Here is a 12,654-nt window from a genome sequence, read left to right as displayed (position 1 = left end):
ATCTATTTATAGAAATACTAAGATTAAGATAGTAAATATATATATATATATATATATATATATATATATATATATATATATATATATATATATATATATATATATATATATAGGGAAGAGTTATATGGAAAACAAAAAAACCCTAAAAATGCATAAAAAATACTTAGACATCCCAAATCTTTTTTATTTAATTTATATACCAAAAAATCGCAGGTTTTATTTAGAAATTCGCTGAAAAAAATCGATTTTTTTATTTGGTTTTTTTTAAAAAACATTTCAGCGAAAATACATAAAAATCTACGAAAATTCATAATATAAGATAAAAAAAAAGAGTTGTGATGTCTAAGTATTTTTTTATGCATTTTTATGATTTTTAGGGTTTTTTTAGGGTTTCTTGTTTTCCATACAACCTAAACCTATATATATATATATATATATATATATATATATATATATATATATATATATATATATATATATATATATATATATATATACATACACACACAGACATACATACACACTATTAAAATAATCATATCGCTATTATTAATTTTGAAAAAAATTATATTTATACGAAGTTGATATAAAAAAACATGATGGCATGTTTGCTGCCTTTTAAGGTATATAATAAAAAATTATTAATAACATTAAACTATTTATGAAAGAAACTTTGTTAAGCTTGTAAACTTCTCATTTTAGACCACATCATATAAGATTTGTACAACTTGCTATAACCTTGAAATTAAGCTTTTATGATACAAATTATGGAGCATATCAATATACATAACATGTATTGCTTTAATCAATTATAATATGTTGTTCAAACAACCTTTTATACATGTACAAATGTAAATATAAAAGGAAACAAAAATCTAAGAAAAAACAAAACATATTGAAATATTCATGACAAAAACAAAGAGATAAAAAAAAATAGGTTAATGATGATGTTCTCACATGTAATTTCAAAAATTGCAAACCACAATTCGATTTGCACATCACTACTGGAAATATATATATATATATATATATATATATATATATATATATATATATATATATATAATACGATCAAAACTATTAGTAAAAAATGATACATTCATCCACAACCTTGACTTGTAGAGCTCTTTTAGGGACTCCATCACTACTAATACGTTCTAAAAGAATTGTGCCTATTGAAAATTTTCTTTTCATTTTCTTATGACATCCTTCTTACATGTAAGAGTTTATATAACATGTTTGGTGTTTAATGCTAAGGATGACATTTAGAACCGGAAAATCGGATCAGAACCAAAATCGGACCGGAACTGGAACCGTTAGAACCGGAACATGTAGAACCGGTGTGGGTCCCGGGTTTAAAGAATGGCTCTATTCGGGTTTCAGATCCTTCGGGTCCAGGTAAATCGAGTTTAAGAACAGGAACCGTGTTAGGGGTCGTAACCGGTTTCTATGAAAAGTTTAAAACATGCATATCTCATTCTTTTGAAGTCAAATTGGCATGAGGTTTTTTTCCAGAGTGTAGTTTATAGTTTGTACATGACTTTAGACTATAATTTTGTCATTTTTGGGTTTATATTCATTGACTTACAGTCTCTCAAAGTCGGGATATCAAAGCTGGAAATTTTATGTTTTTCAGCTTTTTTTTTGTATTCTATGATAGTTTTAAAACAGGCATATCTAATTCGTTTGAAGTCGGAATAGCATGCGGGTTTTTCCAAAGTGTAGTTTAGAGTTTGTACATGATTTTAGACTTTAATTTTGTCATTTTTGGTTTCATATTAATTGATTTATAGTCTCCTAAAGTCGGGATATCAAAGCTGCGAATTTTCTGTTTTTCAACTTTATGTTTGTATTTTGTGAAATTTTAAAACATGCATATCTAATTCGTTTGAAGTCGAATTATCATGAGGTTTTTTGCAACGTGTAGCTTAGAGTTTGTACATGATTTTAGAATATAATTTTGTCATTTTTGGTTTAATATTTAATGACTTACAGTCCCCCAAAGTTGGGATATCAAAGTTGAAAATTTTCAAAGTTCAACTACAACGTAATTACAAAAAAATTCCGGTTTTCCCGGGTTTTCCGGACCCAATTTATTCGGTTCCATCCGAACCACTTTGATGTCTCCAGGTTTTCCGGTTCTAAACCCACTTTACCCGGTACCTTACGCGGAACCAAACCGGAACCGTTTCTTATATACCAGCCCGGTTTTCGGTCCTACAAAATCTCGTTAACCAGTTCCCGGGTTTTTCGGGTCGGGGTCTACCAGTCCGGGTTTAGACCCACTCTCAACCCTATTTAATGCTAAATCAATTACTTAGAAGACATTTGAAAAGTCATTTGAGAATATGAAAAGACAAAGGAGTTTCAAATCAATATGATGTTTAGAAATATAGTCATTTGAGAATATGAAAAGACAAAAGACTTTTAAATCAATGTGGTGCCTAGAAAAATGCTTCTATTATAAGATATATAGATATAGATTAGAATAGGGTTATATATATATATATATATATATATATATATATATATATATATATATATATATATATATTAAATTTTTAAAATTTAGACGCTCAAATCCACAAATAACTACTAATAAAATAATATTAAAATTTTAAATATTATTTTAAATCCTAAAATATAAGTAAATCCTACAAAACATGAAGCAGTGAGTACAATATTCTAATGCATTGATGCTTTATCTCGAACGCTTTTGACACCGTCCCTTTAATGTTGGTGGAGCCAATGTTAATCCCGACATCTTGGCAAATATCTCTCTGTTTTGGGTTGCTTTCACCTACATCTCTCTTGATCTTCAGGTTGATTTCAAGAATTTCAACCCTCATTCTCTTGACCATCTTTCTTCGGCCACGCTAAGCGACACTCAAGATTTGAAGAATTGGAAGCACCGAGTCTTACCTATGTTTTGTTGAAGAAATGATTTCTTGAACAACATGTATTTCAAGTACACAGAATGGATTCGACTGTTAATGCTGTAGACATCCACTGACTTTGTAATCGATTTTGTTTTTTAATTGATTTCTTTATTTTATATTCAAATCTCTCCATCCGTGTGTTAGGAAAACAATGCGATAATGGCTTTCTTTCTTAGAATTTCAGGTAATTGGTCAAAATGCCTTTTCTTTATCACTTAAGTCCTTGAACTTGAATCGTATTGCAATTTTATATCTGAAAAATTGAGTCCATGTGTTGTACTTTATTTCCAACAGACAAAATGTTATAGAAAAGCAATCTCTCCATATGTTTGTTTCTGTTTGAAGGTCTCATGGAGTTCAAATTGACTAGGATTAACAACAACTTCTAAGTAACCTCAAAGGGAGGAGATGATGGTGAATTTTTGGAGTTTTATGTCTTTAAATGGACTATCTAATTTTATCTTATATTAACTTTGTGTTGTTTTGTTGTTGTTGAATAGGTATATTGGAATCCAAAAATTTTTCTTATATTCAAACCCATTCATTGAATGGGTTTGCTATTCAAAGGGAAATGCCACCTAAGGCAAGAGAAACGGCCCTCGCCATGCTCCAACACCACTAACACCATGTAACGATTTTTCCCCTCAATCAAGGTTCTATTTTTTTTTGTTTTTTTTGGAATTGAAATTGGATGCATGGACTTTACTTTTGGGGTTCTTTTGTGGGTAATGGAGGTTGTGGGTTTTGATTTTTTGGATTTATTGTAGTTTTGAGCATGAAATTGAAGCTACAGGGTATAAGAAAACATACTTGCAGAACAAAACAATACATTACCTTCTTATACACAAGCTATACGTAATACTGATAATTTAACTTCTTTAAAAGTAAAATGTAAAATAAGAATTAATACACATATAATAGAATGTTTAGCTTTTGTAGATACAGTATGTACTAATGGCATTATAGATAAAGCTTTAGTACCAAAAAGTTATGTTACACAAATTAATGATCCTATTTCAGCCCAACAAATGGATGAAGGAAAACATATTTATCAAAATATATTAAAACCTGTATCTAAAATATGTTTTGATACAAATTGTGGTTATAGTAAAGAATATACTCTGCCACCCAAGACATGGGTTAGAAACTAAACCTAAAAAAATATTGATTTTATTATTGGTTTAAGCTTTGTTTTGAAAAACCATGGTGCTTTGACAATTTCAAAAGATTATCTTCTTTTTCAAAAACATTCTCTTCTTACCCCTGTTACAACTACATATTTTTCCCCACGGATTAAATATGGAGAGACTAGTAAAATAGAATCAACCCGTAAATGTAAAGAAGAAAATGAATATCAGTTAGTAGAAGAAAGCAAAGATGTAATAGATATAGAAGAAACAGATAGTGAAATAGATGAGTTTGTAAAAGATGATTATAATTTCATAAATACAGAGCAAGTTTATACAACTTTAGTAACTGAACAAGAAATAGATCAATTGATTTCAAAACTAGAAAAAATGGAAATAATAGGAGAAAATAGGAGAAAATGTTATAAAATATTGGAAGAATGATAAAATAGTATGTGAATAAAAATAAAAAATCCAAAGTACATAATCAGAACTAAAAATATAGAACCAACTAACGAAGATATAAATGATTTCAAAGTACATATTTCAGAATTATTAAAATTAGGAGTCATAAGAAAATCTGATAGTCCTCATAGATCTAGTAAGAAAACAGTCAGAAATAGTAAGAGGAAAAAGTATAATGGGAATTAACTATAAAAGACTAAATGATAATACAATAGATGATTCTTATAACATGTGAAAACTGTCCATTTTGGGTCAACCAAAGTCAACAAAAGTCAGCAAGTCAACCAAGTCAACTCGACAAGTATTAGGGCTTTAGGATAAGTGTTATGTTTCATGATATTCCTAATGTACAACTTACAATTATAATACAAAGCATCACTCAGGATTGCCAACTATCAAATATAAACCCTAATTAGGGTTAGTAACATAACAACTCGTTAATACAACTATATATTATCTGAGAATAAATAACACTCGAAACACAATGTAGTGGGGTTCATAAACCAATCACTACGTGTCACACCCCAAACCGGAACGACGGAAACGTTCGGGGGTGGAGGACGTCATGTTAAGTATCACAACACATGCATCATAGTAATCAAAGTAACAACAACCATCGTATTGATAATATAATATTTACATTATGATCAAAACATTACTTGAAATACATAAAAAGTACAACAAAAGATAAGACGTAAAACTTCGTCTTCGCTACACCTGGGAGAGAGTACCTGTCTACTAACGACCCTGAGAATACAAGTGGTTTGAAAAGTGTCAAAATTAAAGTTGGTGAGTTCATAAGTATTTTTGTTATAGAAAGTATATCCTTTTTCTTTTCAAAAGTTCGCCAGTTCCTCCAGAAAATCCTATATTTTCTGCTGTTAAATGATAAGTAAAACTATTCATGATTTTTCCTTCTACGAGTACTTAGTGAATACAAGTCATATACATTTAGATCGAACAGATAGTCGACTGTGTGGTTCTGCCCCAAGCCCACAACCAAACAAGGAACAGGAAATGAGGCGGATTCCACACATTCCACTATCTGTTGGATCCTCATGTATCTAACCCTGACGTATTCACTAAGTACATTTAATATTAAGTTTAATGATCCTTTAATTTGAAAACGTACCTTAAGAAAATCCTATATTTTCTTAATAAGTAAAATGACTGAAGTTAATCTTACCGTAATCATTCGGTAAATACTGATTATAAATAATACGAATCGATTAGACAGTTGAATGTGTGAATCTGCTCTAAGCCCACAACCAAACAAGGAACAGGAAATGAGGCGGAAGTCACACATTCCACTGTCTACCGGATCTTTATTATATATAATCCTAATGCATTCATCAAGTAATTACATAATTAACATTAACGAATCTCTGCTAAAATGGTAACCACAATAGTTCCTTCTATAATCACTTAGTTTATAATAACTATATATAACCTAATATCGAATGGACAGTTGAATGTGTGAATCTTCCCTAAGCCCACAACCAAACAAGGAACAGGAAATGAGGCGGAAGTCACACATTCCACTGCCTATCAGATATTATTTATATATAATTTGAATGTATAAACTAAGGAGTTATAGAATTAACCATAAAGGTTCTTTATGTAATACTAGTTTAATAATATAATATTAAACCTTTTGTAAATAAGTTTATCTTCCAAAATAAATGATGTAAACCATAGAAAATCCTATATTTTTCTATAAAACCGATTTGTAGTCTTAAACACTCCAAGACCGAGAAGCACAAGTATAATTACCATACTTAGATTAATGATACCCAGTTTTGTTTATCAGTAATCCTATCTGAACATATAATTACCCTAAAAACTCGACGTGACGATACTACCCTCTTATGATCACTTAGTACACACGAGTTGTATAATACTGAGATCGAATAGACAGTTGAATGGGTGAATCTGCCCTAAGCCCACAACCAAACAAGGAACAGGAAATGAGGCGGAAGTCACACATTCCACTGTTTATCGGACTTCAATTTTATCTAACTCTATTGTATATTCTGAGAAATCATATAGTTAGTATTCCTTGGGGAAGTTTAGGAAAAGTATATTTTATGTAAATAATTAGTTAATACTATTATGAATATTCATTATAACCATACTAATACAAAGTTAGTCCCGTATAGATCTATACACCAACTCACACTCTCCCTTATGAAGACTCTGGTTATAATTAATATTCGAACGGGTACCCTGAGTGGTACATCGAGTGGTTCACAATCATGTATTAATTATTTACATAAAATGTAAAACCTTTTTATAATTAACAAGTAATTTTGTAAAAATAGTTCCTTTTGTTTCATAAACCATGTTTATAAGTTCATTTCCATGTTTTAACCTGGATTTTTGTAAAATAGTTCCTATGATCCATAAACCATACATATTATAGTTTATAAGTTGATTTCTATGACTTTAACAAGTTTCAAGTTCAAATACATTTAAACAGTAAGAAAACATAACAAGTAAATTATGTTTTTAAACACAAGCAATCTTGTGTTTTACTTGTATTCCACCCCCCCCCCCCCTTAAAACATTAAAAATCTTGGAAAATATGGGGGTATGAACTCACCTTATGTGAGGGACTCAATAGAAGATTTGGTATAGATTGGTAAATTTCCTGAGTGAAATCCTGAAGCATAAACGAGTCCTATTTAGTATATTATGACACATATATGTATATAGTTAGTGAATATAACTACAAAGGTGTTTAGGAAACAACCTAGGATGCTAGAATAACTCACCAAAAGAGTGCTAGAAGCAAGTTAGAAGGTTGAAATGGTGTTCACGGCTCTAAGGAGGGTTCACGACCCAAGAACAGCTTGTGTTCTTGAGTTCACGGCCAGCTGTTCTTGAAGGATGATGAAGATTCAAGTGTTTTAGGCTGGAGATTTGTGTGTGTTCTTGGTGTTCTTGAAGGAATGAAGAATACCTTGAAGATCCAAACAATAATCTAAGAAGATTTGAAGGTTTGGAAGATGATACTTGAGAGAGATTTGAGAGGATCATGGCTGGAAGATAAGAAATATGGTGAAAATGGTTAACACTCAAATATATATGCGAGGGTTCACTGCCGAGGGGTTCACGGTCCGAAGTCGGCAAATGGTTCACGACTGTGAACCTCATACACGGCCCGAAGGCGGTGAAGTGTTCACGGCTCCGAAGCTGTTCACGGTCGTGAAGGGTTTGCGGCCATGCGAAGGTTCTAGATTCCTAAGGGATTTTTCCTATGTAGACACACTACAGTTTTGAATACAAGGTTCAAACACTTATAGATTACTCTAACTATATTAAGATAATTAAAAAAGTAAGTTTGACCAAAGTTGACTTTACAAGAATAAATTTTTCGGGTTGTCACACTACGGGGCAAAAACATAACAAAGGCTACAAACACTGCTTTTTGATGAACTCGTCTCCAAATACGAAAAAGTCTATACTCGTCTAAACACAAAATCTTAACGGAACAAACTTGGAAATTACTCTTCATGTAACGTATTTTTATATGATAACAATATTTGTCATAATAATTCAGATTTTTATAATTCAAATTAAATATTTTATATATCTCTTAAACCTTATTTTCTTTATAAAAACACCACTATTTTATAAAAACACTAGGTTTTTATAAAAGTTTGACTTTTTTCTTTTATATAAAAAAGCTAGTAAACATAAGTACACACCCTTAAATGAAGCCAACTACAACCCAAAGCTAGTCCACCCTCAAGTCCCATATATGTCCCCTTTCACCACCCCACCCTTACCACCCTACCCACCCCCACTCTCCTTTCCCTCTCTCCTACAAGTTGTGGCCGAGAGCATAAGCTCTCCCACCCTCTTCATCATTTTTATCTTCTCTCTTCAAGAACAAGCTTCAATCTTCAAACCCCAATTCCTTCCAAGTGTTCTTCAAGTTTTGGTAAGTCCTTTCTTCATCTACTAGTGATTCTAAACACTTTTACACAAGCTTCAATCCATTTACACACATTTCATGTGTTACTATTCATAGAATCTTCAAATCTTCAAAGTGTTATTCAAGGTGTTCTTCAAGTGTTCTTGACTTGAACCTTTCCATCACCAAACTTTCTTTCATCAAGCAAAACATCCAAAGGTGAGTTCATACCCCCATGTTTTAGAGATTTTTATGTTTTAGGGGAGAATACAAGTAAAATACTAGTAAACAAATATAATATACGAGTTGTTATAAATATTTGCTTATATGTTGTATAAAAGTGCTAAACACATAATACTTTTCATGATTTGTATCTTCGTAAATGTGTAGCTGATCATTCAGTAGTTGTCCCTTTGGAGGATATTCAGGTGGATGAGCGCCTAAATTATGTTAAGATACTGGTGGCAGTTTTGGATAGGAAAATGAAGACCCTACGCAACAAGGAGGTGCCTTTGGTAAAGGTCCAGGGCCAGCATCGGAAGGGTTTCGAGTGGACATGGGAAAGTTGTAACATCCTGTTTCGAATCGTTTCTTAATTCGGGTCTGTGACCCAAAGATTAGTTATCATAAGGATATGGGCCTTGGGGAAGGAGAGATTTAAACCCCTTGGATATGGATAATGTAGATTAGGTGATCTGAGAGGTTGGTCTGTGTTTTGGAGTCCAAGGGTATAACTATAAAGTCATAATTCCGACCTTTTATGAATTTTGAATTTAAGCTCAGGAAGCTTTTGTTTGATTAGGTGTCTAAGCCCATAACTATAATTGGTATGTACCTGACCCGATAGTAGCATGGTCCTTTTGGGTTGCCTTCACTAGAGCAATTTAATAGGATGGACATTTGAGAAAGAGGTTATTTGTTATTTATTAATATATTATGTGAATAATATATTAATTGAGAAATCATATTATTTAATTGGTATTGATCAAGAATTAATTTGGAATTATATTAGTGATCAAAAGAGACTGATTAAATTTACGGGGACTGATTAGGTAAATCAGTAATACTTATAGTTTGAGCTAATGGTTCATGTTGATTAGGGATGGACTAAGCCTATATGAGAGTCCATGAAGCTTTAGTCCAAAGGGCCTAAGAAATGTGAAGAGTCATGGTGAATTAGGGTTTACATGTAAGAAACCCTAGGAATTCCACACTATAAATGTAGCCCCTAACCCCCTAAAACCGGCCAATCTCTTCCAAGGTGGAACCCTAGCCGATTTGTGCTTCCTAACATCTCTCTCACAAGCCTCCATTTGATTTTGGTGTTTGTAACACATTAGAGGTATCACACTTGAGGTACTAAGCTCTTGAAAGACCAAGAACTACAAGCTACAACACAGAGGTATTCATCTAACTAGTTTTTATGTTGTATATCTCCAATTGCATGCTTGCTAGGGTATATGCTTTGGAAAAATGAAATTGCATGTATAACTTGAGAAAACTTAGATCCAAAGCATCTAGGGTTGTATGTGCACCATAGGATTGTTATAGTGCTCAAAACCCATGAGTGGTATCAGAGCCTAGGGTGTCATTTTGGGGGTATGCCTTAGAGACTGCCACCCATATCCTTAATCTAGCCCCAACTAAGAAGGTTGCCAAAACACCTCATGAAATGTGGACAGGGAAGGTTCCCTCATTAGCAAATATCAAGGTTTGTGGTTGCGAGGCTTTCGTAAGACGAGAGACTCACGACAAGCTCGAACCTCGTAGTGAGCGTTGTATTTTCATCGGTTACCCACAGAAATCCTTTGGATATTTGTTTTATAGACCTAGTGAGAACGTGGTCTTCATAGTGCGAAGGGGTATCTTTCGTGAAAGAGAACTCATATGCCAAGAGGATAGTGGGAAGCAAATTTATCTTCAAGAGCTTCAAGAGTTAAGCGATGAATGAACCTCTAACACTAGCAATCAACCTGAGGATGAGACTTCTGTTGAACCGGTTGACGAGTCCGTACCTCTGAGACGTTCCAGTAGAGTTAGTGCTTCACCTGTGGTATATGGTTTTCATATAACAACTGAAGGTGATACGTTTATCAGTGATAGCACACTGATAAATTTGGATGAACCTAACAACTACAAGGAATCAATGGCGGGCCCAAAGTCTACGAAGTGGAAAGAGGCAATGGACAGCAAGATTCAGTCCATGTATGACAATCAAGTTTGGAACTTGGTTGAAAATGTACTAGGTCGTAAGACGGTCGGGTGCAAGTGGATCTTCAAGAAGAAGACTGACATGGATGGGAAAGTACACACATATAAGGCGCGATTGGTTGCGAAGGGCTTTACTCAAACTCCTGGAGTTGACTATGACAAGACCTTCTCACCAGTAACGAAGATCAAATCTATAAGGGTTATGCTAGCCATAGCTGCGTTTCATGATTATGAAATATGGCAGATGGATGTCAAAACCGCTTTCCTTAATGGGAAGTTGGCTGAGGATGTTTATATGAGTCAGTCAGTGGGTTTTGTAGACGCGAAGTACCCTAATAGAGTGTGTAAGCTTGAGAAATCCATTTATGGATTAAAGCAAGCATATCGCAGATGGAATCTTTGTTTCGATGAGAAAGTCAAAGAGTTTGGTTTTTCGAGAAGTGAGGATGAGTCTTGCGTATATGTCAAAGCTAGTGGGAGTATAGTTGGCTTTCTGGTATTGTATGTGGATGACATACTACTCATAGGAAATGACGTTCCAACCTTGCAGGAAGTTAAGTCCTGGCTTGGGAAGTGTTTCGCTATGAAGGACCTCGGGGAAGCGGCTTACATTCTAGGGATAAGGATATTGAGAAATAGGAGTAAAATACTAATAGGACTTATTCAAAGTATCTACTTGGACAAGGTGTTGAAACATTTCAACATAGAGAATTCCAAGAAAGGAGAATTTCCTATCCAGAGCAATACCAAACTGAGTAAGACTCAGAGTCCGAGTACCGATACCAAAATAGCAGAAATGAGTCGAGTACCATATGCTTCCGTCGTTGGCTCGATCATGTATGCTATGACATGGACTTGCCCTGATGTGGCTTTTGCTTTGATCATGGTCAGTCGATATCAAGGGAATCCTGGTAGAGCACATTGGATTGCAGTAAAGAACATTCTTAAGTACCTGCGGAGGACTAAGGAATGGGTCCTTACCCTTGGTGGGAGTGATGACTTGAGAGTGACAGGGTATAGTGACACCAGCTTTCAGACCGACAGAGATAATTTCCTCTCTCAGTCGGGCTGGGTATTTACCCTAAATGGAGGAGCCGTAACATGGAAAAGTTCTAAACAGGAGACTATAGTTGATTCAATGTGTGAATCAGAGTACATAGCAGCTAGCGAAGCGTCCAAGGAGCCAATATGGCTAAAGAACTTCATCGGAGACCTTGGAGTTGTACCAGCCGTAAAGGAACCTATGCAGATTTTCATTGACAACGAGGGTGCGGTCGCCTTAACCAAGGAACCGAGGGATCATGGAAAATCCAGGCACATCGACATAAAATATCACTTCATAAGACATCAAGTAGAAGAGGGACTCCTCGTAGTGAAGAGGGTATCGTCCGAGGATAACCCAACAGATCGCCTTACGAAGGGACTGAGTAGGGTTAAGCATTTACAACATGCTAAGAGCATTGGCCTAAAAGACGATATTAGTTTTAGTGATTAGATATGCAGTTAGAAACTTGTAATAAATAAATGTAATTGACATTTTATGATTAAATAATAAGGGTTTTATTTATAAGTAAAATTTTACTGTCTTTTGTCAATTGTTTATTTTATGTTTCACTTTTGCATGTTTTGACTTCCAGAATAATATGATTATTCGAACTATCCACAGTCAATCATACTTTGGAAGTAAGCTATGAGGTTAGATTGTCATGAATTGGCTTGTAGATTGTCTAAAGTGTTTAGACATAGCAAAAGTTTGCTACAAAATTCATGAGTGCTCCTGAAATAAGATTTGAGTATTGGATTAACCCCACGCTCACATGAATCACTTCATGGAATTTATCACCAGTGATTGTGAGACGATAATATCGTATAGTCTTTAAACCAAGATATATGAGTTGTTGATTACAAGGTGGTTATGCATTGATAGTACGAAAACGCATCAGTAACTTGATGTTATAAAACGTGTTGTTTTGCATAGTTTAACAAGTAATTA

The sequence above is a fragment of the Lactuca virosa genome, chromosome 6 (assembly GCF_052849685.1).
Source record: "Lactuca virosa cultivar CGN04683 chromosome 6, Lactuca_virosa_CGN04683_v6, whole genome shotgun sequence".
In the NCBI taxonomy this organism is placed as follows: domain Eukaryota; kingdom Viridiplantae; phylum Streptophyta; class Magnoliopsida; order Asterales; family Asteraceae; genus Lactuca; species Lactuca virosa.
The sequence above is the reverse complement of the archived record's forward strand: the minus strand, read 5'-3'. Positions refer to the sequence as shown.